This window comes from Schistocerca piceifrons, chromosome 3 (assembly GCF_021461385.2).
Source record: "Schistocerca piceifrons isolate TAMUIC-IGC-003096 chromosome 3, iqSchPice1.1, whole genome shotgun sequence".
NCBI lineage: Eukaryota > Metazoa > Arthropoda > Insecta > Orthoptera > Acrididae > Schistocerca > Schistocerca piceifrons.
In genome coordinates this window covers 601112506-601134429 of record NC_060140.1, presented here as the reverse complement: position 1 = coordinate 601134429, position 21924 = coordinate 601112506, and the positions used below count along the sequence as shown (strand labels likewise).

At 45.0% G+C, this 21924-nt stretch overlaps 10 non-coding genes across 10 annotated transcripts; all 10 read left to right on the top strand.

Annotated features, from left to right (window-relative positions):
* The first annotated feature begins 657 nt into the window (after window positions 1–657).
* Window positions 658–864, top strand: LOC124790971. The gene has a single exon (XR_007016420.1). It is a non-coding gene; the product is annotated as a small nucleolar RNA U3 (small nucleolar RNA).
* A 953-nt stretch (window positions 865–1817) lies between these two features.
* On the top strand, window positions 1818–1936 carry LOC124791090. Its single transcript, XR_007016521.1, has one exon. It is a non-coding gene; the product is annotated as a U5 spliceosomal RNA (small nuclear RNA).
* A 2412-nt stretch (window positions 1937–4348) lies between these two features.
* Window positions 4349–4555, top strand: LOC124790969. The gene has a single exon (XR_007016419.1). It is a non-coding gene; the product is annotated as a small nucleolar RNA U3 (small nucleolar RNA).
* A 953-nt stretch (window positions 4556–5508) lies between these two features.
* On the top strand, window positions 5509–5627 carry LOC124791089. The gene has a single exon (XR_007016520.1). It is a non-coding gene; the product is annotated as a U5 spliceosomal RNA (small nuclear RNA).
* Window positions 5628–8039: 2412 nt separating this feature from the next.
* LOC124790968 lies at window positions 8040–8246 on the top strand. The gene has a single exon (XR_007016418.1). It is a non-coding gene; the product is annotated as a small nucleolar RNA U3 (small nucleolar RNA).
* A 953-nt stretch (window positions 8247–9199) lies between these two features.
* LOC124791087 lies at window positions 9200–9318 on the top strand. Its single transcript, XR_007016519.1, has one exon. It is a non-coding gene; the product is annotated as a U5 spliceosomal RNA (small nuclear RNA).
* A 2411-nt stretch (window positions 9319–11729) lies between these two features.
* On the top strand, window positions 11730–11936 carry LOC124790967. The gene has a single exon (XR_007016417.1). It is a non-coding gene; the product is annotated as a small nucleolar RNA U3 (small nucleolar RNA).
* A 953-nt stretch (window positions 11937–12889) lies between these two features.
* On the top strand, window positions 12890–13008 carry LOC124791086. Its single transcript, XR_007016518.1, has one exon. It is a non-coding gene; the product is annotated as a U5 spliceosomal RNA (small nuclear RNA).
* Window positions 13009–15419: 2411 nt separating this feature from the next.
* LOC124790966 lies at window positions 15420–15626 on the top strand. The gene has a single exon (XR_007016416.1). It is a non-coding gene; the product is annotated as a small nucleolar RNA U3 (small nucleolar RNA).
* Window positions 15627–16579: 953 nt separating this feature from the next.
* On the top strand, window positions 16580–16698 carry LOC124791084. The gene has a single exon (XR_007016517.1). It is a non-coding gene; the product is annotated as a U5 spliceosomal RNA (small nuclear RNA).
* Window positions 16699–21924: the final 5226 nt, after the last annotated feature.

Genomic DNA, 21924 nt, shown 5'->3' with positions numbered 1-21924 from the left:
AGTATGGACGTGGCGCTGAATGGAAGTGTTTGTTCAGCTGTGGGTGTTTTCATAATTGCCATGTGAGGAAGAGCAATACTCGTGATAGGCGAAAAGAGATACAGAGAGAAACACATTTGTTGCGAGTATTGTATATCAGCAGCTCCAAGGGCGGGTATCAAGTAAGACGCAAAGTGAAACGAAAGAGGAAGTATGCATGAAAGAGGCCAAATATCGACAAGAGTTCGCACTGTTAGAGTGAGGTGAATGAGCTAGTGCTGTGCGAAAATTTTCGAAGAGAGAGGCGGTTTTAAAGAAAGCACAAGAGTCCTATGAATGCCCTCTTGTGTGTTTCTCTTTCAGTGGCTATTTGGCATGTCTGCTTGCGCCATAGAATGCTACTGTATGTGCCCCAGGCCGCCATCTAGCGGCCGGAGGTGCAAGCGGTGTTTACATACAGTCTCGCCTGAGGCAATGGTCTCTCATTTCGGAACGCAAGAAGCACTGGTAGCGCACAAAATAGCTGAGTGAGATCATGGCGGCCAAGTAAGAGTAGAAGTTGGTTCTTTGCAGAATGTCCGAGCTTGTAAATCGCGAAATGTGAAGAGTGTGTCGTATTCTCGTAGGGCGTGTTGACGGTCTCGTGGCATAAGTAGCGAGCGGTGATAGCTTGCAAGCAAGATCATACTTCACAGGATCATTTCTGTAGTATGTCTTCAACTCTCTCTAGTTCAAAGCTGGAGTAGACGTAACCACGATGATGAGTGGTAGCACTTTCCCTGAGCGTGAGGCTTGCGATCGAGATTCATCGCATCTTGGTTGTAATCGATGATCGTTCACCACATTCTGAGGGATGTGGGAAGGGAATAGCGCTTTCCGAGTGGTGGTTTTATTATATAGATTAGAAGCGTAAGTCATACCTTTGGTATCGGGACACGCGTCGTTGCAGAAATGTCGCTGCAGGTTGTGGAAGGACTTTGATTGCCACATGTCATGAAAGCTTTGTGGAAGTTTCTCGAGTGTCACGGGGACGAGCCATTTGATTTGGCCTGCTCCAAGTGCTAGGCTTGGATGACAACGACGTACTTTTGAGTTACAAGAATGAGTGAGCAACACAAGAAGAGTGCAATTGATGACCATAAAAAGCTGACACACAACACAGTCTTGATAATCACCACTAATGCATGATGTACGAAACATTTAGGAGGAGCACGTTTGGCTAGCAAACATGAATTGAGTGATTTGCAAGGCACTGTTATCTGCAAGAAGGAATGCATGAAATTGGCAAATGAATAAGACTGGTTCAAATACTATCGACAGAAATTTTATTTCTGTTGTCAACTAGTATTAATTAGATGTGTGGGAGTAGGGGGATATTTCCCTTGCACCATACATCTACATACACGTTGCGTCTGATGTGGCCTAGATTTGCGTACAAAGAACTGTCTAGTTGTCAGTTTTTTCAGTGAACGAGTGTGGTAGGGAGGAGAGAGATTAGTGTTAGATGCAGAGCAGTGCGGGCAGTTGTGTGTCGGACGTTGTATGTCGGACGGTGAGTCGCCGACAGGAATTAGGCGTGCTGCCATCTGTCGGCAGGTGAGGTAATGAAGCAGCTTGAATGGTGACAGAAATGATGGAAATAGTTAACTAAAGAGTAATAGCGACGACATTTGGTAGACACGTGTTTCAGCGTTGACAGTTAGTTTGGGGTGTGTGCTTGCATGACAGTGGAAGTCTGTTGACGGTAGAGAAGTAGACAAGACGGAAAGAATTTTCCGCGTTCTCGCGGAGAAGTAATAGAGAAGCAGCCATAAGTATTGAAGTGAGGGCGTTGATCGGCACTCTGGTTTCCCTTCAAAACGAATAAATCTTTCGCCTTTTACTAAAGATTTCCGTGGAGGGGAACATTAAATGAGTCTACAAGGTATTTTTCGTAGTGCTCGGCTATTGCTGAGCCATCATCACAAGTGAAAACGTAATGTAAGTAGCAAGAGGTAGATTGTGTTGTGTGAATGAAGGGCGTGGAGTAGCGGATGACGTTGGTTCAGGCAGATATTTGTTTTTTTAAAATTTGAAATTGTAATAGGCCGTGTCGTAGTATAATGAAACAAGTACATTTGCCCTGAAATGGCGTGCAGTGTGTTAGACGATTGTGTAAAGAGAGAGCTACAGGACTACCTGGAAACACTTGGTGAACCCTTGCCGTACCTCAGTTCTAGATGATTTGAGAGTGTTTACTTGCACTGCAGTTGCACAACAGCATATAAACTGATATTTGGAAGTGAATGATGAATGATAGGCTTTGTAAGAAATACTGGTATGTGATTAGTAGATTATGTTTTGAAACCCAAAATTATTTTTACCACAGAAGTTTGTGATTTGTAGGTATGATGTGAGTGAGCTTTGGGCCGAAGATGGTGGTTAGTTGGGCAGGATAAGTATTTAAATGGTTTTCAATAGAGTGGATATTAGTGACACTGGCTTGTTGCCATAATGTGTTTGTTCATAACAGTGTACTCAGTTGTGTAGAAGATTTAGGTGAGAAAGAGACAGTTGTTGAATATGACATAAATAGCTAGAAATGAAGTAAGTAGCAATTTCCTGCTAGGTGTAGTTTGGGTATGGTGTGTCTCAGTGAGAGAGAAATCTTGAAATTGAAGGGTTGTTCCTAGCTACAGTCTTGGAAACTATGTATCTGCTGTTGACTCCAATGTTTTCAAGATTACTTGTGTACAAAATTGGGCAGACTTTGCAGTTTCTTCTTCAGTAAATCAGTGGAAGGTGGTGCAGATAATGGTAAAAATGTTCAGTGCCTCCTGTGAGTTGTTGATGCTGCTTGTCTTTTAAGTAAAATTGATAGGGGCTCTTGATTGACCCAGCCATACACAGAGCTGGTGCATACTTGGCTTGAGAAGACTTTGGTCAGTAAATGATGAAATACCAACACAGTGCTCACAACAAAGCTCCTTTCCCTGCATTCTAGTTTCCCTCGGGTATAGAGTGACATGATATTGGCAGAGGATGTGCAGATAATCACTTTGATCAGGCTGTTTGTTTTTTTAATGCTCTTTTACCAGAATCCATGCATAGTGATAACTGTGTTCTCTGGTGGAACACGATGAGAACATTGTGTGAAGTGCACGGAAGTAGCTATTTGAGTATGTATGAAAATGTGAGGTAACCACTGTTACTCCTAAATTTCTGTGGAATAAAGTTTTCTGTATGTGTGTGTGTGTTTGAAAATCCCAGAGGTTCAAGTTGGTAGTTTATATGTTGCAAGCGAAAAAAGCTTTTTAGTAAACTGAGGCACTAGCATTAGTTTCCTGTTCACTGTGACAAGGAAGCTAGTATAAAAAGTAGTTTGTGGTTTTGCTTGCAAAGAAGTGCTCATGGGATGAAAGCACTGCTTGGGATTATTCTGAGATGATGGGGGGATTGCTAAACATGTAGCATTTTAGTAAGGAGCTTGTCGGAGTAGTTGTATAGTTGTAAAATTATTTGTTATTTTATGAGAAATTTCTTTATTCATAGCACATGGGCCATCATAGTTGAAGCATACAGATTGGCATGGCATGCGTAGGTCTGTAAAATGTCCTGACAGTGATGTTCATAGAGACTTGTTGTGTAGTTTGATTCTTCATCTGTTTAACAGTAGACATAAGAAATGTATTAGTGGAGCAAGTAGCTGTGAAATTACTGGTGTATGATTGATAGTATGGACGTGGCGCTGAATGGAAGTGTTTGTTCAGCTGTGGGTGTTTTCATAATTGCCATGTGAGGAAGAGCAATACTCGTGATAGGCGAAAAGAGATACAGAGAGAAACACATTTGTTGCGAGTATTGTATATCAGCAGCTCCAAGGGCGGGTATCAAGTAAGACGCAAAGTGAAACGAAAGAGGAAGTATGCATGAAAGAGGCCAAATATCGACAAGAGTTCGCACTGTTAGAGTGAGGTGAATGAGCTAGTGCTGTGCGAAAATTTTCGAAGAGAGAGGCGGTTTTAAAGAAAGCACAAGAGTCCTATGAATGCCCTCTTGTGTGTTTCTCTTTCAGTGGCTATTTGGCATGTCTGCTTGCGCCATAGAATGCTACTGTATGTGCCCCAGGCCGCCATCTAGCGGCCGGAGGTGCAAGCGGTGTTTACATACAGTCTCGCCTGAGGCAATGGTCTCTCATTTCGGAACGCAAGAAGCACTGGTAGCGCACAAAATAGCTGAGTGAGATCATGGCGGCCAAGTAAGAGTAGAAGTTGGTTCTTTGCAGAATGTCCGAGCTTGTAAATCGCGAAATGTGAAGAGTGTGTCGTATTCTCGTAGGGCGTGTTGACGGTCTCGTGGCATAAGTAGCGAGCGGTGATAGCTTGCAAGCAAGATCATACTTCACAGGATCATTTCTGTAGTATGTCTTCAACTCTCTCTAGTTCAAAGCTGGAGTAGACGTAACCACGATGATGAGTGGTAGCACTTTCCCTGAGCGTGAGGCTTGCGATCGAGATTCATCGCATCTTGGTTGTAATCGATGATCGTTCACCACATTCTGAGGGATGTGGGAAGGGAATAGCGCTTTCCGAGTGGTGGTTTTATTATATAGATTAGAAGCGTAAGTCATACCTTTGGTATCGGGACACGCGTCGTTGCAGAAATGTCGCTGCAGGTTGTGGAAGGACTTTGATTGCCACATGTCATGAAAGCTTTGTGGAAGTTTCTCGAGTGTCACGGGGACGAGCCATTTGATTTGGCCTGCTCCAAGTGCTAGGCTTGGATGACAACGACGTACTTTTGAGTTACAAGAATGAGTGAGCAACACAAGAAGAGTGCAATTGATGACCATAAAAAGCTGACACACAACACAGTCTTGATAATCACCACTAATGCATGATGTACGAAACATTTAGGAGGAGCACGTTTGGCTAGCAAACATGAATTGAGTGATTTGCAAGGCACTGTTATCTGCAAGAAGGAATGCATGAAATTGGCAAATGAATAAGACTGGTTCAAATACTATCGACAGAAATTTTATTTCTGTTGTCAACTAGTATTAATTAGATGTGTGGGAGTAGGGGGATATTTCCCTTGCACCATACATCTACATACACGTTGCGTCTGATGTGGCCTAGATTTGCGTACAAAGAACTGTCTAGTTGTCAGTTTTTTCAGTGAACGAGTGTGGTAGGGAGGAGAGAGATTAGTGTTAGATGCAGAGCATTGCGGGCAGTTGTGTGTCGGACGTTGTATGTCGGACGGTGAGTCGCCGACAGGAATTAGGCGTGCTGCCATCTGTCGGCAGGTGAGGTAATGAAGCAGCTTGAATGGTGACAGAAATGATGGAAATAGTTAACTAAAGAGTAATAGCGACGACATTTGGCAGACACGTGTTTCAGCGTTGACAGTTAGTTTGGGGTGTGTGCTTGCATGACAGTGGAAGTCTGTTGACGGTAGAGAAGTAGACAAGACGGAAAGAATTTTCCGCGTTCTCGCGGAGAAGTAATAGAGAAGCAGCCATAAGTATTGAAGTGAGGGCGTTGATCGGCACTCTGGTTTCCCTTCAAAACGAATAAATCTTTCGCCTTTTACTAAAGATTTCCGTGGAGGGGAACATTAAATGAGTCTACAAGGTATTTTTCGTAGTGCTCGGCTATTGCTGAGCCATCATCACAAGTGAAAACGTAATGTAAGTAGCAAGAGGTAGATTGTGTTGTGTGAATGAAGGGCGTGGAGTAGCGGATGACGTTGGTTCAGGCAGATATTTGTTTTTTTAAAATTTGAAATTGTAATAGGCCGTGTCGTAGTATAATGAAACAAGTACATTTGCCCTGAAATGGCGTGCAGTGTGTTAGACGATTGTGTAAAGAGAGAGCTACAGGACTACCTGGAAACACTTGGTGAACCCTTGCCGTACCTCAGTTCTAGATGATTTGAGAGTGTTTACTTGCACTGCAGTTGCACAACAGCATATAAACTGATATTTGGAAGTGAATGATGAATGATAGGCTTTGTAAGAAATACTGGTATGTGATTAGTAGATTATGTTTTGAAACCCAAAATTATTTTTACCACAGAAGTTTGTGATTTGTAGGTATGATGTGAGTGAGCTTTGGGCCGAAGATGGTGGTTAGTTGGGCAGGATAAGTATTTAAATGGTTTTCAATAGAGTGGATATTAGTGACACTGGCTTGTTGCCATAATGTGTTTGTTCATAACAGTGTACTCAGTTGTGTAGAAGATTTAGGTGAGAAAGAGACAGTTGTTGAATATGACATAAATAGCTAGAAATGAAGTAAGTAGCAATTTCCTGCTAGGTGTAGTTTGGGTATGGTGTGTCTCAGTGAGAGAGAAATCTTGAAATTGAAGGGTTGTTCCTAGCTACAGTCTTGGAAACTATGTATCTGCTGTTGACTCCAATGTTTTCAAGATTACTTGTGTACAAAATTGGGCAGACTTTGCAGTTTCTTCTTCAGTAAATCAGTGGAAGGTGGTGCAGATAATGGTAAAAATGTTCAGTGCCTCCTGTGAGTTGTTGATGCTGCTTGTCTTTTAAGTAAAATTGATAGGGGCTCTTGATTGACCCAGCCATACACAGAGCTGGTGCATACTTGGCTTGAGAAGACTTTGGTCAGTAAATGATGAAATACCAACACAGTGCTCACAACAAAGCTCCTTTCCCTGCATTCTAGTTTCCCTCGGGTATAGAGTGACATGATATTGGCAGAGGATGTGCAGATAATCACTTTGATCAGGCTGTTTGTTTTTTTAATGCTCTTTTACCAGAATCCATGCATAGTGATAACTGTGTTCTCTGGTGGAACACGATGAGAACATTGTGTGAAGTGCACGGAAGTAGCTATTTGAGTATGTATGAAAATGTGAGGTAACCACTGTTACTCCTAAATTTCTGTGGAATAAAGTTTTCTGTATGTGTGTGTGTGTTTGAAAATCCCAGAGGTTCAAGTTGGTAGTTTATATGTTGCAAGCGAAAAAAGCTTTTTAGTAAACTGAGGCACTAGCATTAGTTTCCTGTTCACTGTGACAAGGAAGCTAGTATAAAAAGTAGTTTGTGGTTTTGCTTGCAAAGAAGTGCTCATGGGATGAAAGCACTGCTTGGGATTATTCTGAGATGATGGGGGGATTGCTAAACATGTAGCATTTTAGTAAGGAGCTTGTCGGAGTAGTTGTATAGTTGTAAAATTATTTGTTATTTTATGAGAAATTTCTTTATTCATAGCACATGGGCCATCATAGTTGAAGCATACAGATTGGCATGGCATGCGTAGGTCTGTAAAATGTCCTGACAGTGATGTTCATAGAGACTTGTTGTGTAGTTTGATTCTTCATCTGTTTAACAGTAGACATAAGAAATGTATTAGTGGAGCAAGTAGCTGTGAAATTACTGGTGTATGATTGATAGTATGGACGTGGCGCTGAATGGAAGTGTTTGTTCAGCTGTGGGTGTTTTCATAATTGCCATGTGAGGAAGAGCAATACTCGTGATAGGCGAAAAGAGATACAGAGAGAAACACATTTGTTGCGAGTATTGTATATCAGCAGCTCCAAGGGCGGGTATCAAGTAAGACGCAAAGTGAAACGAAAGAGGAAGTATGCATGAAAGAGGCCAAATATCGACAAGAGTTCGCACTGTTAGAGTGAGGTGAATGAGCTAGTGCTGTGCGAAAATTTTCGAAGAGAGAGGCGGTTTTAAAGAAAGCACAAGAGTCCTATGAATGCCCTCTTGTGTGTTTCTCTTTCAGTGGCTATTTGGCATGTCTGCTTGCGCCATAGAATGCTACTGTATGTGCCCCAGGCCGCCATCTAGCGGCCGGAGGTGCAAGCGGTGTTTACATACAGTCTCGCCTGAGGCAATGGTCTCTCATTTCGGAACGCAAGAAGCACTGGTAGCGCACAAAATAGCTGAGTGAGATCATGGCGGCCAAGTAAGAGTAGAAGTTGGTTCTTTGCAGAATGTCCGAGCTTGTAAATCGCGAAATGTGAAGAGTGTGTCGTATTCTCGTAGGGCGTGTTGACGGTCTCGTGGCATAAGTAGCGAGCGGTGATAGCTTGCAAGCAAGATCATACTTCACAGGATCATTTCTGTAGTATGTCTTCAACTCTCTCTAGTTCAAAGCTGGAGTAGACGTAACCACGATGATGAGTGGTAGCACTTTCCCTGAGCGTGAGGCTTGCGATCGAGATTCATCGCATCTTGGTTGTAATCGATGATCGTTCACCACATTCTGAGGGATGTGGGAAGGGAATAGCGCTTTCCGAGTGGTGGTTTTATTATATAGATTAGAAGCGTAAGTCATACCTTTGGTATCGGGACACGCGTCGTTGCAGAAATGTCGCTGCAGGTTGTGGAAGGACTTTGATTGCCACATGTCATGAAAGCTTTGTGGAAGTTTCTCGAGTGTCACGGGGACGAGCCATTTGATTTGGCCTGCTCTAAGTGCTAGGCTTGGATGACAACGACGTACTTTTGAGTTACAAGAATGAGTGAGCAACACAAGAAGAGTGCAATTGATGACCATAAAAAGCTGACACACAACACAGTCTTGATAATCACCACTAATGCATGATGTACGAAACATTTAGGAGGAGCACGTTTGGCTAGCAAACATGAATTGAGTGATTTGCAAGGCACTGTTATCTGCAAGAAGGAATGCATGAAATTGGCAAATGAATAAGACTGGTTCAAATACTATCGACAGAAATTTTATTTCTGTTGTCAACTAGTATTAATTAGATGTGTGGGAGTAGGGGGATATTTCCCTTGCACCATACATCTACATACACGTTGCGTCTGATGTGGCCTAGATTTGCGTACAAAGAACTGTCTAGTTGTCAGTTTTTTCAGTGAACGAGTGTGGTAGGGAGGAGAGAGATTAGTGTTAGATGCAGAGCAGTGCGGGCAGTTGTGTGTCGGACGTTGTATGTCGGACGGTGAGTCGCCGACAGGAATTAGGCGTGCTGCCATCTGTCGGCAGGTGAGGTAATGAAGCAGCTTGAATGGTGACAGAAATGATGGAAATAGTTAACTAAAGAGTAATAGCGACGACATTTGGCAGACACGTGTTTCAGCGTTGACAGTTAGTTTGGGGTGTGTGCTTGCATGACAGTGGAAGTCTGTTGACGGTAGAGAAGTAGACAAGACGGAAAGAATTTTCCGCGTTCTCGCGGAGAAGTAATAGAGAAGCAGCCATAAGTATTGAAGTGAGGGCGTTGATCGGCACTCTGGTTTCCCTTCAAAACGAATAAATCTTTCGCCTTTTACTAAAGATTTCCGTGGAGGGGAACATTAAATGAGTCTACAAGGTATTTTTCGTAGTGCTCGGCTATTGCTGAGCCATCATCACAAGTGAAAACGTAATGTAAGTAGCAAGAGGTAGATTGTGTTGTGTGAATGAAGGGCGTGGAGTAGCGGATGACGTTGGTTCAGGCAGATATTTGTTTTTTTAAAATTTGAAATTGTAATAGGCCGTGTCGTAGTATAATGAAACAAGTACATTTGCCCTGAAATGGCGTGCAGTGTGTTAGACGATTGTGTAAAGAGAGAGCTACAGGACTACCTGGAAACACTTGGTGAACCCTTGCCGTACCTCAGTTCTAGATGATTTGAGAGTGTTTACTTGCACTGCAGTTGCACAACAGCATATAAACTGATATTTGGAAGTGAATGATGAATGATAGGCTTTGTAAGAAATACTGGTATGTGATTAGTAGATTATGTTTTGAAACCCAAAATTATTTTTACCACAGAAGTTTGTGATTTGTAGGTATGATGTGAGTGAGCTTTGGGCCGAAGATGGTGGTTAGTTGGGCAGGATAAGTATTTAAATGGTTTTCAATAGAGTGGATATTAGTGACACTGGCTTGTTGCCATAATGTGTTTGTTCATAACAGTGTACTCAGTTGTGTAGAAGATTTAGGTGAGAAAGAGACAGTTGTTGAATATGACATAAATAGCTAGAAATGAAGTAAGTAGCAATTTCCTGCTAGGTGTAGTTTGGGTATGGTGTGTCTCAGTGAGAGAGAAATCTTGAAATTGAAGGGTTGTTCCTAGCTACAGTCTTGGAAACTATGTATCTGCTGTTGACTCCAATGTTTTCAAGATTACTTGTGTACAAAATTGGGCAGACTTTGCAGTTTCTTCTTCAGTAAATCAGTGGAAGGTGGTGCAGATAATGGTAAAAATGTTCAGTGCCTCCTGTGAGTTGTTGATGCTGCTTGTCTTTTAAGTAAAATTGATAGGGGCTCTTGATTGACCCAGCCATACACAGAGCTGGTGCATACTTGGCTTGAGAAGACTTTGGTCAGTAAATGATGAAATACCAACACAGTGCTCACAACAAAGCTCCTTTCCCTGCATTCTAGTTTCCCTCGGGTATAGAGTGACATGATATTGGCAGAGGATGTGCAGATAATCACTTTGATCAGGCTGTTTGTTTTTTTAATGCTCTTTTACCAGAATCCATGCATAGTGATAACTGTGTTCTCTGGTGGAACACGATGAGAACATTGTGTGAAGTGCACGGAAGTAGCTATTTGAGTATGTATGAAAATGTGAGGTAACCACTGTTACTCCTAAATTTCTGTGGAATAAAGTTTTCTGTATGTGTGTGTGTTTGAAAATCCCAGAGGTTCAAGTTGGTAGTTTATATGTTGCAAGCGAAAAAAGCTTTTTAGTAAACTGAGGCACTAGCATTAGTTTCCTGTTCACTGTGACAAGGAAGCTAGTATAAAAAGTAGTTTGTGGTTTTGCTTGCAAAGAAGTGCTCATGGGATGAAAGCACTGCTTGGGATTATTCTGAGATGATGGGGGGGATTGCTAAACATGTAGCATTTTAGTAAGGAGCTTGTCGGAGTAGTTGTATAGTTGTAAAATTATTTGTTATTTTATGAGAAATTTCTTTATTCATAGCACATGGGCCATCATAGTTGAAGCATACAGATTGGCATGGCATGCGTAGGTCTGTAAAATGTCCTGACAGTGATGTTCATAGAGACTTGTTGTGTACTTTGATTCTTCATCTGTTTAACAGTAGACATAAGAAATGTATTAGTGGAGCAAGTAGCTGTGAAATTACTGGTGTATGATTGATAGTATGGACGTGGCGCTGAATGGAAGTGTTTGTTCAGCTGTGGGTGTTTTCATAATTGCCATGTGAGGAAGAGCAATACTCGTGATAGGCGAAAAGAGATACAGAGAGAAACACATTTGTTGCGAGTATTGTATATCAGCAGCTCCAAGGGCGGGTATCAAGTAAGACGCAAAGTGAAACGAAAGAGGAAGTATGCATGAAAGAGGCCAAATATCGACAAGAGTTCGCACTGTTAGAGTGAGGTGAATGAGCTAGTGCTGTGCGAAAATTTTCGAAGAGAGAGGCGGTTTTAAAGAAAGCACAAGAGTCCTATGAATGCCCTCTTGTGTGTTTCTCTTTCAGTGGCTATTTGGCATGTCTGCTTGCGCCATAGAATGCTACTGTATGTGCCCCAGGCCGCCATCTAGCGGCCGGAGGTGCAAGCGGTGTTTACATACAGTCTCGCCTGAGGCAATGGTCTCTCATTTCGGAACGCAAGAAGCACTGGTAGCGCACAAAATAGCTGAGTGAGATCATGGCGGCCAAGTAAGAGTAGAAGTTGGTTCTTTGCAGAATGTCCGAGCTTGTAAATCGCGAAATGTGAAGAGTGTGTCGTATTCTCGTAGGGCGTGTTGACGGTCTCGTGGCATAAGTAGCGAGCGGTGATAGCTTGCAAGCAAGATCATACTTCACAGGATCATTTCTGTAGTATGTCTTCAACTCTCTCTAGTTCAAAGCTGGAGTAGACGTAACCACGATGATGAGTGGTAGCACTTTCCCTGAGCGTGAGGCTTGCGATCGAGATTCATCGCATCTTGGTTGTAATCGATGATCGTTCACCACATTCTGAGGGATGTGGGAAGGGAATAGCGCTTTCCGAGTGGTGGTTTTATTATATAGATTAGAAGCGTAAGTCATACCTTTGGTATCGGGACACGCGTCGTTGCAGAAATGTCGCTGCAGGTTGTGGAAGGACTTTGATTGCCACATGTCATGAAAGCTTTGTGGAAGTTTCTCGAGTGTCACGGGGACGAGCCATTTGATTTGGCCTGCTCTAAGTGCTAGGCTTGGATGACAACGACGTACTTTTGAGTTACAAGAATGAGTGAGCAACACAAGAAGAGTGCAATTGATGACCATAAAAAGCTGACACACAACACAGTCTTGATAATCACCACTAATGCATGATGTACGAAACATTTAGGAGGAGCACGTTTGGCTAGCAAACATGAATTGAGTGATTTGCAAGGCACTGTTATCTGCAAGAAGGAATGCATGAAATTGGCAAATGAATAAGACTGGTTCAAATACTATCGACAGAAATTTTATTTCTGTTGTCAACTAGTATTAATTAGATGTGTGGGAGTAGGGGGATATTTCCCTTGCACCATACATCTACATACACGTTGCGTCTGATGTGGCCTAGATTTGCGTACAAAGAACTGTCTAGTTGTCAGTTTTTTCAGTGAACGAGTGTGGTAGGGAGGAGAGAGATTAGTGTTAGATGCAGAGCAGTGCGGGCAGTTGTGTGTCGGACGTTGTATGTCGGACGGTGAGTCGCCGACAGGAATTAGGCGTGCTGCCATCTGTCGGCAGGTGAGGTAATGAAGCAGCTTGAATGGTGACAGAAATGATGGAAATAGTTAACTAAAGAGTAATAGCGACGACATTTGGCAGACACGTGTTTCAGCGTTGACAGTTAGTTTGGGGTGTGTGCTTGCATGACAGTGGAAGTCTGTTGACGGTAGAGAAGTAGACAAGACGGAAAGAATTTTCCGCGTTCTCGCGGAGAAGTAATAGAGAAGCAGCCATAAGTATTGAAGTGAGGGCGTTGATCGGCACTCTGGTTTCCCTTCAAAACGAATAAATCTTTCGCCTTTTACTAAAGATTTCCGTGGAGGGGAACATTAAATGAGTCTACAAGGTATTTTTCGTAGTGCTCGGCTATTGCTGAGCCATCATCACAAGTGAAAACGTAATGTAAGTAGCAAGAGGTAGATTGTGTTGTGTGAATGAAGGGCGTGGAGTAGCGGATGACGTTGGTTCAGGCAGATATTTGTTTTTTTAAAATTTGAAATTGTAATAGGCCGTGTCGTAGTATAATGAAACAAGTACATTTGCCCTGAAATGGCGTGCAGTGTGTTAGACGATTGTGTAAAGAGAGAGCTACAGGACTACCTGGAAACACTTGGTGAACCCTTGCCGTACCTCAGTTCTAGATGATTTGAGAGTGTTTACTTGCACTGCAGTTGCACAACAGCATATAAACTGATATTTGGAAGTGAATGATGAATGATAGGCTTTGTAAGAAATACTGGTATGTGATTAGTAGATTATGTTTTGAAACCCAAAATTATTTTTACCACAGAAGTTTGTGATTTGTAGGTATGATGTGAGTGAGCTTTGGGCCGAAGATGGTGGTTAGTTGGGCAGGATAAGTATTTAAATGGTTTTCAATAGAGTGGATATTAGTGACACTGGCTTGTTGCCATAATGTGTTTGTTCATAACAGTGTACTCAGTTGTGTAGAAGATTTAGGTGAGAAAGAGACAGTTGTTGAATATGACATAAATAGCTAGAAATGAAGTAAGTAGCAATTTCCTGCTAGGTGTAGTTTGGGTATGGTGTGTCTCAGTGAGAGAGAAATCTTGAAATTGAAGGGTTGTTCCTAGCTACAGTCTTGGAAACTATGTATCTGCTGTTGACTCCAATGTTTTCAAGATTACTTGTGTACAAAATTGGGCAGACTTTGCAGTTTCTTCTTCAGTAAATCAGTGGAAGGTGGTGCAGATAATGGTAAAAATGTTCAGTGCCTCCTGTGAGTTGTTGATGCTGCTTGTCTTTTAAGTAAAATTGATAGGGGCTCTTGATTGACCCAGCCATACACAGAGCTGGTGCATACTTGGCTTGAGAAGACTTTGGTCAGTAAATGATGAAATACCAACACAGTGCTCACAACAAAGCTCCTTTCCCTGCATTCTAGTTTCCCTCGGGTATAGAGTGACATGATATTGGCAGAGGATGTGCAGATAATCACTTTGATCAGGCTGTTTGTTTTTTTAATGCTCTTTTACCAGAATCCATGCATAGTGATAACTGTGTTCTCTGGTGGAACACGATGAGAACATTGTGTGAAGTGCACGGAAGTAGCTATTTGAGTATGTATGAAAATGTGAGGTAACCACTGTTACTCCTAAATTTCTGTGGAATAAAGTTTTCTGTATGTGTGTGTGTTTGAAAATCCCAGAGGTTCAAGTTGGTAGTTTATATGTTGCAAGCGAAAAAAGCTTTTTAGTAAACTGAGGCACTAGCATTAGTTTCCTGTTCACTGTGACAAGGAAGCTAGTATAAAAAGTAGTTTGTGGTTTTGCTTGCAAAGAAGTGCTCATGGGATGAAAGCACTGCTTGGGATTATTCTGAGATGATGGGGGGGATTGCTAAACATGTAGCATTTTAGTAAGGAGCTTGTCGGAGTAGTTGTATAGTTGTAAAATTATTTGTTATTTTATGAGAAATTTCTTTATTCATAGCACATGGGCCATCATAGTTGAAGCATACAGATTGGCATGGCATGCGTAGGTCTGTAAAATGTCCTGACAGTGATGTTCATAGAGACTTGTTGTGTACTTTGATTCTTCATCTGTTTAACAGTAGACATAAGAAATGTATTAGTGGAGCAAGTAGCTGTGAAATTACTGGTGTATGATTGATAGTATGGACGTGGCGCTGAATGGAAGTGTTTGTTCAGCTGTGGGTGTTTTCATAATTGCCATGTGAGGAAGAGCAATACTCGTGATAGGCGAAAAGAGATACAGAGAGAAACACATTTGTTGCGAGTATTGTATATCAGCAGCTCCAAGGGCGGGTATCAAGTAAGACGCAAAGTGAAACGAAAGAGGAAGTATGCATGAAAGAGGCCAAATATCGACAAGAGTTCGCACTGTTAGAGTGAGGTGAATGAGCTAGTGCTGTGCGAAAATTTTCGAAGAGAGAGGCGGTTTTAAAGAAAGCACAAGAGTCCTATGAATGCCCTCTTGTGTGTTTCTCTTTCAGTGGCTATTTGGCATGTCTGCTTGCGCCATAGAATGCTACTGTATGTGCCCCAGGCCGCCATCTAGCGGCCGGAGGTGCAAGCGGTGTTTACATACAGTCTCGCCTGAGGCAATGGTCTCTCATTTCGGAACGCAAGAAGCACTGGTAGCGCACAAAATAGCTGAGTGAGATCATGGCGGCCAAGTAAGAGTAGAAGTTGGTTCTTTGCAGAATGTCCGAGCTTGTAAATCGCGAAATGTGAAGAGTGTGTCGTATTCTCGTAGGGCGTGTTGACGGTCTCGTGGCATAAGTAGCGAGCGGTGATAGCTTGCAAGCAAGATCATACTTCACAGGATCATTTCTGTAGTATGTCTTCAACTCTCTCTAGTTCAAAGCTGGAGTAGACGTAACCACGATGATGAGTGGTAGCACTTTCCCTGAGCGTGAGGCTTGCGATCGAGATTCATCGCATCTTGGTTGTAATCGATGATCGTTCACCACATTCTGAGGGATGTGGGAAGGGAATAGCGCTTTCCGAGTGGTGGTTTTATTATATAGATTAGAAGCGTAAGTCATACCTTTGGTATCGGGACACGCGTCGTTGCAGAAATGTCGCTGCAGGTTGTGGAAGGACTTTGATTGCCACATGTCATGAAAGCTTTGTGGAAGTTTCTCGAGTGTCACGGGGACGAGCCATTTGATTTGGCCTGCTCCAAGTGCTAGGCTTGGATGACAACGACGTACTTTTGAGTTACAAGAATGAGTGAGCAACACAAGAAGAGTGCAATTGATGACCATAAAAAGCTGACACACAACACAGTCTTGATAATCACCACTAATGCATGATGTACGAAACATTTAGGAGGAGCACGTTTGGCTAGCAAACATGAATTGAGTGATTTGCAAGGCACTGTTATCTGCAAGAAGGAATGCATGAAATTGGCAAATGAATAAGACTGGTTCAAATACTATCGACAGAAATTTTATTTCTGTTGTCAACTAGTATTAATTAGATGTGTGGGAGTAGGGGGATATTTCCCTTGCACCATACATCTACATACACGTTGCGTCTGATGTGGCCTAGATTTGCGTACAAAGAACTGTCTAGTTGTCAGTTTTTTCAGTGAACGAGTGTGGTAGGGAGGAGAGAGATTAGTGTTAGATGCAGAGCAGTGCGGGCAGTTGTGTGTCGGACGTTGTGTGTCGGACGGTGAGTCGCCGACAGGAATTAGGCGTGCTGCCATCTGTCGGCAGGTGAGGTAATGAAGCAGCTTGAATGGTGACAGAAATGATGGAAATAGTTAACTAAAGAGTAATAGCGACGACATTTGGTAGACACGTGTTTCAGCGTTGACAGTTAGTTTGGGGTGTGTGCTTGCATGACAGTGGAAGTCTGTTGACGGTAGAGAAGTAGACAAGACGGAAAGAATTTTCCGCGTTCTCGCGGAGAAGTAATAGAGAAGCAGCCATAAGTATTGAAGTGAGGGCGTTGATCGGCACTCTGGTTTCCCTTCAAAACGAATAAATCTTTCGCCTTTTACTAAAGATTTCCGTGGAGGGGAACATTAAATGAGTCTACAAGGTATTTTTCGTAGTGCTCGGCTATTGCTGAGCCATCATCACAAGTGAAAACGTAATGTAAGTAGCAAGAGGTAGATTGTGTTGTGTGAATGAAGGGCGTGGAGTAGCGGATGACGTTGGTTCAGGCAGATATTTGTTTTTTTAAAATTTGAAATTGTAATAGGCCGTGTCGTAGTATAATGAAACAAGTACATTTGCCCTGAAATGGCGTGCAGTGTGTTAGACGATTGTGTAAAGAGAGAGCTACAGGACTACCTGGAAACACTTGGTGAACCCTTGCCGTACCTCAGTTCTAGATGATTTGAGAGTGTTTACTTGCACTGCAGTTGCACAACAGCATATAAACTGATATTTGGAAGTGAATGATGAATGATAGGCTTTGTAAGAAATACTGGTATGTGATTAGTAGATTATGTTTTGAAACCCAAAATTATTTTTACCACAGAAGTTTGTGATTTGTAGGTATGATGTGAGTGAGCTTTGGGCCGAAGATGGTGGTTAGTTGGGCAGGATAAGTATTTAAATGGTTTTCAATAGAGTGGATATTAGTGACACTGGCTTGTTGCCATAATGTGTTTATTCATAACAGTGTACTCAGTTGTGTAGAAGATTTAGGTGAGAAAGAGACAGTTGTTGAATATGACATAAATAGCTAGAAATGAAGTAAGTAGCAATTTCCTGCTAGGTGTAGTTTGGGTATGGTGTGTCTCAGTGAGAGAGAAATCTTGAAATTGAAGGGTTGTTCCTAGCTACAGTCTTGGAAACTATGTATCTGCTGTTGACTCCAATGTTTTCAAGATTACTTGTGTACAAAATTGGGCAGACTTTGCAGTTTCTTCTTCAGTAAATCAGTGGAAGGTGGTGCAGATAATGGTAAAAATGTTCAGTGCCTCCTGTGAGTTGTTGATGCTGCTTGTCTTTTAAGTAAAATTGATAGGGGCTCTTGATTGACCCAGCCATACACAGAGCTGGTGCATACTTGGCTTGAGAAGACTTTGGTCAGTAAATGATGAAATACCAACACAGTGCTCACAACAAAGCTCCTTTCCCTGCATTCTAGTTTCCCTCGGGTATAGAGTGACATGATATTGGCAGAGGATGTGCAGATAATCACTTTGATCAGGCTGTTTGTTTTTTTAATGCTCTTTTACCAGAATCCATGCATAGTGATAACTGTGTTCTCTGGTGGAACACGATGAGAACATTGTGTGAAGTGCACGGAAGTAGCTATTTGAGTATGTATGAAAATGTGAGGTAACCACTGTTACTCCTAAATTTCTGTGGAATAAAGTTTTCTGTATGTGTGTGTGTGTTTGAAAATCCCAGAGGTTCAAGTTGGTAGTTTATATGTTGCAAGCGAAAAAAGCTTTTTAGTAAACTGAGGCACTAGCATTAGTTTCCTGTTCACTGTGACAAGGAAGCTAGTATAAAAAGTAGTTTGTGGTTTTGCTTGCAAAGAAGTGCTCATGGGATGAAAGCACTGCTTGGGATTATTCTGAGATGATGGGGGGATTGCTAAACATGTAGCATTTTAGTAAGGAGCTTGTCGGAGTAGTTGTATAGTTGTAAAATTATTTGTTATTTTATGAGAAATTTCTTTATTCATAGCACATGGGCCATCATAGTTGAAGCATACAGATTGGCATGGCATGCGTAGGTCTGTAAAATGTCCTGACAGTGATGTTCATAGAGACTTGTTGTGTAGTTTGATTCTTCATCTGTTTAACAGTAGACATAAGAAATGTATTAGTGGAGCAAGTAGCTGTGAAATTACTGGTGTATGATTGATAGTATGGACGTGGCGCTGAATGGAAGTGTTTGTTCAGCTGTGGGTGTTTTCATAATTGCCATGTGAGGAAGAGCAATACTCGTGATAGGCGAAAAGAGATACAGAGAGAAACACATTTGTTGCGAGTATTGTATATCAGCAGCTCCAAGGGCGGGTATCAAGTAAGACGCAAAGTGAAACGAAAGAGGAAGTATGCATGAAAGAGGCCAAATATCGACAAGAGTTCGCACTGTTAGAGTGAGGTGAATGAGCTAGTGCTGTGCGAAAATTTTCGAAGAGAGAGGCGGTTTTAAAGAAAGCACAAGAGTCCTATGAATGCCCTCTTGTGTGTTTCTCTTTCAGTGGCTATTTGGCATGTCTGCTTGCGCCATAGAATGCTACTGTATGTGCCCCAGGCCGCCATCTAGCGGCCGGAGGTGCAAGCGGTGTTTACATACAGTCTCGCCTGAGGCAATGGTCTCTCATTTCGGAACGCAAGAAGCACTGGTAGCGCACAAAATAGCTGAGTGAGATCATGGCGGCCAAGTAAGAGTAGAAGTTGGTTCTTTGCAGAATGTCCGAGCTTGTAAATCGCGAAATGTGAAGAGTGTGTCGTATTCTCGTAGGGCGTGTTGACGGTCTCGTGGCATAAGTAGCGAGCGGTGATAGCTTGCAAGCATCTCCGGCGGTACACCGCAAGGTTACCGCCCTTCGATTGTGCCTTTTTCGCGCTAATCGAAGTGTTAGGGGTTCCAGGTGCCAGCCAGCCAGCCAGCCAGCAGTCAGCAGTTCCCGGTCCCGGCCTGCAGCAGTGGTCCCGCAGCCAGCCAGCCAGCCAGCCAGCCAGCCAGCCAGCCAGCCAGCCAGCCAGCCAGCCCTCCGGTGGCAGCAGCAGTCCAGCCAGCAGCAGTCCAGCCAGCAGCAGTCCAGCCAGCAGCAGCAGCAGCAGCAGCAGCAGCAGCAGCAGCCGCAGCCGCAGCCGCCGCCGCCCCGGCCCCGTCCGCGGCAGCAGCGTCCCTGCCTCTCGCCGTCGCCGTCGCCGTCGCCGTCGCCGTCGCCGTCGCCGTCGCCGTCCGTCGTCCCCCAGTGTGTGTCCTGTCCTTTTAGTGCTGTGTTTTTCTTTCTTCTTCTTGTCGTCATGTCCGCCCCCACCACCACCGTCACTACTACCACCACCGCCATCGTGTATACGTCCCCTTCCGCCGCCTCCACCACTATCACTTGGTGTGCCCAATCCCACCCCCCTCCTTCCATCCCTCCCCTCCTCTCTATCCCTTCGCCCTCGCTCTTTGTCTCCCCATCTCCCGCCTCTTCCTCTCGTTCTGATCCTTTCCCCCCACTCCCCCAGCCTGTCACTGCAGCTCCGGCTAGGGTGGTGGCCCGTCGGGCCACTGCCCACGCCCAGCTCTCCCCATCGCCATCGCCATCGCCATCACCGCCACCACCGTCATCATCGTCACCATCACCATCACTGCCACATTCGCCTGCACCGTCACAGTCACTATCTCCGGCGCCGCCTGCTGCGTCCGTGCCGGGACCTGTCCCTTCCCACCACCTCCCCGTCGTTCCCGTCCCTCCTGTCACCACCCGCCCATCTGCCGCTGTCAAACGCCCTAGTGGCGCCTCCACTTCCTCTGCTCCTAAAAAGGCTCCACCCCGCCCGCCATCCCCACCCCAAAATGCCATGGACGTCTCCCCACCAGGCCCCGCTCCCTCCTCCTCCTCCTCCTCCTCCCCACCCGGTCTCTACAAATATCTCCTGTCCCGTCCCGATCCTTCCTTCCTCGAGGCCCGGAATCTCTCCCTCCTCCTCCGCCAACATTTCCCTGGCGTCCCCATCTCCCTCCTTACTCCCAGACGGGATTCTGTTCTTATCTCCTCCCCCAGCCCAACCCTCCATACTGACATCCTCTCCCGCCTCCCCATCACCCGTTTTGGTCCTCACGCCTCCCTCACCCCTGCTCCCTCCCCATCTCCTACCCGCCAACCCCAACCCCCGCGTCGCCCGCCGACCCTCACCGCCGTGATCACTCGGCTTAGCCCGTCGATCACGGAGGAGGAGGTGCTGGCGGAGCTGAAGGCCCATCCCACCCTGGAGGTGCGGGCGGTCCGCCGCATTTTCAACGCGGCCGGCCCCACCCGCCTTATGCGGGTTTTCTCTGAGGACGCCCCCTCCATTGACCGTCTCCTGAAGGAGGGTGCCCTCCTCTTCAATCAGCGGTACAAGGTCGACCCCTCCCGTTCCCCCCCTCAATCCCTGCGCTGCCAGAGATGTCTGCGCTACAATGCACATCCAACAGCAGAGTGCCGCGAGGCCCCCACCTGCCCACATTGTCGGCAAGCGCACTTCCTCCGGCAGTGCCCCAACCTCCAATCCCCTCCCTCCTGTAATACCTGCAGCCTCCCCCACCCCACCTACTCCCAAAAGTGCAAAGCCCGACCCCCTCCCACCACTCCTGAACTCACCGTACCTGTCCGTCCCCTGGACGCCCCCACCCCTCCTGGCAATTCCCTTCGTCCCCCCCCCCACTGCTGAGGACATCATCAGGTTCCTCACCATTGTCCTTCAAAACGTCCATCCCTTTCAGCGCCCCCACACCTTACAACAGATCTCCCTCGCCGCCCGTTCCATATTCCACCTTAAAATGTACGCCACCTTTTCCAATAACCAGGCCCATTTCACCTTCTCCCGCCTTGACACCCTCGTCTAAGTCCTTATCATGGCGCGACAGCATCGTATCCTTTTCAACAATATCCGCTCCCTTCCCGCCAACAAGAACCTCTTCCTGCACACCCTTGCTACCCACCGTGTGGATGCCTTCCTCCTCAATGAAACCTTCCTCCAACCCCACCACTCCATCCACACCTCCCCCTATCTCCTCCACCGCTCCGATAATCCCCTCCCAGTTGCGCGTGGCGGAGTTGCCATTGGCCACCACCGCCAGATCCCCGTTCGGCTCCAGCCTCTCCTTCCCGACCCCACCGAACACCTGATCCTTAGTCTCTTCTTCCCCGGCCTTACCATTACCTGTGCCACCATCTATGTCCGCCCCAACGCCCCTCTTCCTTTCGACTTCCTCTCCCACATCGACCGTACCTTCTCCTCCTATGTGATCGCCGCCGACCTCAACATCCATAGTCGCTCCGCTGCCCAGTTACGGCGGTGGCATCGGTTCCTCTCCTCCCTTCAAGGCGACCTCATCCCCATCCCCCAGCATACTCGTCCCGAATCCAACTCCACTCCCGATGTTATCCTCTCCTCCCCCAACCTCCTTGGTCGCATTACGGTGGATGTCCTGGAGCCTATTGGTAGCGACCATCTCCCTGTCCTCCTCACCGTTTCAGACGGCCGTCGCCCCCGCCCCGACCCTCGTCATGACCCTCCCCCTAAGTACATCCATGACTATTCCCGTGCCAACTGGAATGCCTACCGGGATACCCTCTCCACTCAGGTCGATAGCCACCCTCTCGCCTACCGCCGTCCTGATGATG